The sequence below is a fragment of the Arvicanthis niloticus genome, chromosome 30, assembly GCF_011762505.2.
Source record: "Arvicanthis niloticus isolate mArvNil1 chromosome 30, mArvNil1.pat.X, whole genome shotgun sequence".
In the NCBI taxonomy this organism is placed as follows: Eukaryota; Metazoa; Chordata; class Mammalia; order Rodentia; family Muridae; genus Arvicanthis; species Arvicanthis niloticus.
The window spans coordinates 1954841-1960840 of NC_133438.1; positions in this window are offsets into that span (position 1 = coordinate 1954841).

Here is a 6000-nt window from a genome sequence, read left to right on the forward strand (position 1 = left end):
CCGTCCATATGCTCATGGGTAGAGTCATCTAGTATGGCTTAACAATATATCAGTTTTCAAACACCCAATGAAAAGTGACTCTCCTGTTCTCAGTACCCATACACTGCCAAGAGCTTTTTATATAGGAGTCACTCCTCCTCTACCCATGCTGGAATGTGCCAGTGAAAATTGGAATAATTTTGCATAGGTGTTGTGTGAATACTCATAATAGATCATAAGGCAGCAGACATGTCATACACAGAAGACAGCATTTTAAAGCATTCCTCCATATCTTCGAGTTCTCAATCATTCTGTTTATTCTTATACAACATATCCCCTGACCCTGGAGAGAAGGATGTCTATGGGTTAGGATTTAAAATCACTCATTCTCAGGGCTTGGCTAGTTCTGAGTTTGCATTAACCAGTGCCAACTACAAAAGAAGCTTGTCTGACAAAAGTTGAGTGTAGCACAACTCTATGAATATAAATATACATAATTAAAAGACTAGTTGGTCAAAAAAAAAACCTTTAGCAAACAGTTAAAGGTTATCCTATAGGACCTATGATCTTCCAAACCTTGGGGATTTGACCAGATGTACAGGAGCAGGCGTGAATTTCTTTTTGAGACACAGGCCACAAGTTTAATCATAAATCATCTGGTCAAAACACTCTTCCTATGTCTGCCTCCTTTCACTGAAACACATTTCTTTATCCTGTTAGCAGATTTTTTGGTGGGCGCAGATATCCCATGGCTCTGCCATCTCCCACATCTTGGGGTTTCCAAAGTAATCTAGACTTCGGCTTCACAGTTTCACACAATGACCTCTCTAGGCTTCCATGCAGGGACACCCCTGCCACATAACTGTTCTCAGTGGCTTTGTTTGGTGTTGCAAGGAGGTTCCATGATCCCATTTATTCTATTTTTGATTCTACAGCTAGAACCACATGGCTGAAACTGCAAAATTCTGCTGCTTACTGGGATAAAACATGGTCTCCTCATTCAATGACATCTTCACCAGTTTTCTGTTTTCAGTAGTTTCCTTTCTTGCTCAAGCTTGGTTGTCCTGAAATTCACTCTGTAGACCATAATGGCCTCAAACTCAGTGATCCACTTGCCTCTACCTCTAGAATGCTGAGAATAAAGGCTTGTGTCAACAAATCGGGATCTAAGCTTTTCTTAATTCTTTTTCACTAGTTGGAAGTTTAGCTGGGTAGAATCTTTCTCATAGGTGACCTCATAGGTCACCACTCACTTTGCTCCATTTAATAGCAGAATTTTATTTAATCTATTTATCTCTTTAAAATCAGGGCTTAACTCCATTCCACTTTCTGATATTTCTTTTCTCCTCAAATTGTACATTTTGTAACTTCCTTTGTTCAGCCTGCTTCTTTTCATTATAGGTCTGCAGAAGTGTGGCCAGCAGTAAACACACAACACAGTCCACACAAGACTGTTTTGAAATCTCTTCAAATGCAATTAATCCAAAACACTTCAATATAGCTTCAGGCAGATTTTTTCAGACAAGAGCAAAAATCAGCTACATTCTTTACCAAAATATCACAAGAACAGTCTCTAGGACACATACTAACATACTAACATTCTTCTCTGAAACCTCTTGGACCAGGCCCCCATAGTTCACTCCTAGTAGTATGGCCCATTATGTTCTACTTAAATTATTCAACTTTTTTCCTAATCCAAAGTCCCAAAGTGTTCTATATTCCTCCAAACAAAAGTATGGTCAGGCCTATCACAGCAATATCCTAGCCCCTGGTGCCAACTTCTGTCTTAGTTAGTGTTTTATTGCTATGAATAGACACTGTGACCATGGCAACTCAGTTGTAGCAGGAAAATTTCCATGAGACTACACACACACACACACACACACACACACACACACACACACACGATCTCAATGTGCAATGGCCTTACCTGTAAACTTTTTTCTTCAACCATTCTTTCGTAAGACATGAAGGTAAAAGAGAGATTAACTATGAACAAGAGAAGAATCAGCAAAAATAAGAGAGGAAAGAGGAGGAAGAGCGATTAATATTGTGGTGATGAATATGATCAAAATATATGATGTACACATTTAAAATGTCATAATGAAACCAATCATTTGGACAAACAGTATTTACTAATATAAATATGAGGGAACTGAAGATTAAATGAAAATAAGATTAAATAAACAGCTAGATACACCACAGTTCAGAATGTGTAATCATGTTATTGGCAATAAGCCAATGTTTTCCTGATAATTTTTCTAACATATGAAAGCTTACATTTCAAAAAGGATTTCAAAGAAAATCATACTGTAATTCATACTGTAATTTATAGATTATTGCAACAAAAGTGAAATGAGATAAATTCTCTCCTGAGTATGTACCTAAAGAGGAGCTATGAATAAATAGCATTAGTAATTTCTTGACTCAAAAAACCTGATCACTACATTAGAATATGTGTGTAAGATATAAATATATTGAAATCTGATATTCTCATTTTAATCTGTACATCTTTGGTATTTATAAATATGTGAGAATGTGGGTACTTGTATGACATGGTGTGCATTTTATGTTCAGAGAACAACATATACTGCCATTCATTGCCTTCTACATCCATCATTTGAGGCAATTTGTTTTGTTGTTCACTGCTGAATACAGCAGGATAGCTGGCCACCAACCTTCTAGAGACTCTCCAGTCTCATTGCCAACTCTGTAGAAAGCCCTCTACTGTGGCTTCTCCTCACTCACTTCCCTCATTCCTAATGGAAAAACCACCCTGGAAGGAGGAATTATTTTCTCCCTCCTGTAGACCTTCTCAAACAAGCCCCATAAACAATCCTCATTTATAAGGATCATCTCCTAACACCCAGAAATACATTTAACCCTGAGCCACCAGTAGCCACACTTATCAGGACCCCAGAAGAACTTGCTACCAGAAAACACACAACCACCACACCCTCCTAAGAACCAGGGATGACTACTGAAACCAAGTAAAAAAAATCCACTGAACAAGGAAAAGACCTGATGCCAACACACAGAATTGAAATTTCCCCAAAATTATCTAGACAGATGTGCTACCGAGTTTAAGAGACCACAAACACCACCCACATGATCATACCCAGGAAAACTTTCAATCATAACCCATGGAGAAACTAAGACATTCCAAGATAAAAACAAAATTGAAGAAATGCCTACTTATAAATCTAGCACCTATAGAAGGTGCTAGAACAAAAGCACACTGAAACAGCTTAACCATAATTAAGTCAACACAGGGACTTAATAATCCACCACCAGAATATCAAAAGAGGCACGCACATGCACGCGCGCACGCATGCGCGCGCGCACACACACACACACACACACACACACACACACACACACACACACACACACACATACACACACACACGGTAACAACAAAATAACCAAAATCAACAACAAAATCTGTTCATTGAAGTCTCAAAATATGAATGGTCTCAATTCTACAATAAAACGGCACAAACTAACAGAATGGATGTGAAAGTAGGATACATACTTCTGCTGCTTCCAGCAACACACTTTAACATCAAGGATAGATATCACCTCAGAGTAAAAGGATGTAGTAAGATATTCCAAGTAAATAAATACTCCTAAGAAGCAAGCTGGCATAGCCATTTTAATATCAAATAAAATAGTAAATAAAATATTTTATATTTAACCAAACAATAGACTTTAAATCAAAATTAATTCGAAGACGCGAGGAAAGATACTACATATTTATCAAGTGAAACATCCACCAAGAGGACACTGAACCAAACAGAAGAGCACCAAACTGTCGGGGGTAATATTTCAAAAACGTGGTTTAGTCCAGCCTGTTCTCGGGCAGCCACCATTTTCCCATTGCTCCGGCTCTGGACCTCGGCTCTGGCGATCTAGAAACACCTGCCCTGGCACCCATGAGACGTCAATGTGATGTCTGGCTCAGCCAATCCACCACACTGTCCACAATGCTCGGCTGAGCCCAGACCATTCCCACTATGCCCCTGGTACCCTGGTACCTAGTACCTGGTAGAATGAAGACTCTTAATACTTAAAGATGTATGTATGTATGGATGTATATATTTGGAACTGTTCAATTAACAAGATGCCCACACAATTAGAATTGTTACCCCAAATCTAACCTTTTGATAAATTGTTACCCAAGACTGTTCTTGAACTCCTCCTCCATCTCTGCTCCACGACTCCTCCTCTTTTCACTAGTCTCCTCCCCTTCCTCTCCTTTTCTCCTCGTGACTCCTCATTCTGCCTACCTTTCATACAGCCCAGTCACTAAGTCTTATTGCAAATGTAGCAGGAAATTATCCCGCTACACCAAGGTTCATAAAAAAATACCACTAAGCTCTCACACACTGATAGTGGGAGACTTCAGTACTCTACTCTCACTAATAGACAGGTTGTCCAGACATAAAATAAACCCAATGCTACAAGTAACTGATATTATAAAACACGTTAACCTAATAAATATTTACTGAACATTTCACCTAAAGAGTCAATGTTCAAAATGTGAAGTTGATTCGCAGCCTTGATAAATGTGGGACAACTGAGAGCCTTTTCAATGCCCAGACATCCTTGGGCCTGAAGGTGTTTGATGCCCCAGTGCAGGGGAATGCCAGGGCAGGCAGATGGGAGTGGGTAGGTGGGTGGGTGAGCAGCCTTATGAGGAAGCAGCCTTCTGTGGAAGCAGGGGATGGGGGCATTGGATAAGAGGTTTCCAAAGGGAAAACATTTGAAATGTAAATAAAGAAAATATCCAATAAAAAAAAAGAATTTTGCCAGGCAGTGGTGGCACAGGCCTTTTATCCTGGCACTTGGTAGGCAGAGACAGGCGGATTTTTTAATTCAAGGCCAGCCTGGTCTACAGAGTGAATTCCAGGACAGCTCGGGCTATACAGAGAAACCCTGTCTCAAAAAAAAAAAAAAAAAAAAAAAAAAAAAAAAAAAAAAAAAAAACAACAACAACAGAAAGACAAAAAACAAAAAGCAAAACAACAACAGAGAAAGGAATTTCTGTAAATACTGAAGAATACCTAAATTGAGAGTCATGACGTAGGGAGATACATTGAATGGTCTTTGTGTCCCTTTCTTCAAGTCATGTTTTCTAAAAGATGTATTATTTTTTGCTGTGCAGTTATCATTCATTCTTTGTAAACTATGCTGTAGTCCATTCCGTGTTCACAAACTAATTTATATGTCTAGTTAAATGTGTAGCCCCTTATTTGTTGTTGATTTACTCTGAACTTTCTTTTAATGTATTGTAGCACACAGATGCATGTGTTTTACTGTATGCACTGAAAGACTGATTATGAATATGAGAATATTTATTTTTTATTTATTTATATCCCAACAGCAGTTTTCCCTTTCCCCTTTCCTCCCAGTGTCTCCCCCTGTGGGGCTGTGGTGTACACGTGGTCGTGGGTTCTGTTGGGCTGAGTTGTGGATCCCGCATGTCTGCCACCCCAAGGGGCTAGGGCCATGGCTCAGGGGGGCAGAAAAACGGGAATTCAACTGTGCTCACTCCATGCTGCACTGGGCAGATGCCAAGCTGTGAGAAGCTATGTGACTCTGCTTTGGGGTGGAGAGAATAAAGTCTGAGATCCCCGCAGGGGCAGAGCTCTTGGCTTGGAGTTCCCTGGGCCAGGAAATGGCCGGAGACTGACTGGTCTTAGCCCTTGGGCTCCTAGGCTCCACTGAGAGGCCATAGAAGGACCAAGATAGGGCCATATGGGCTGGATTGACCCGCAGCCAAAACAGGGGGAAGGGGAGAAGATCCAGCAGTGGCCCACGGGCAAAGAGATTGTTGGTCAGGGCAACTCACTTGGCTGGGTCTTGGCTGGGTCTCTCTGGCTGGAACATAGAGGAGTCTTTGGCAGGAGATTAGGTGGTGGCTCAGTAGTTGAAGACCTTCTCCATGGTTCCCCGTGGTGGGCCCCAAAGACGAGAGATACTCCATAGTTTTAAAATGTTTATTGTCATGGTGAAAAA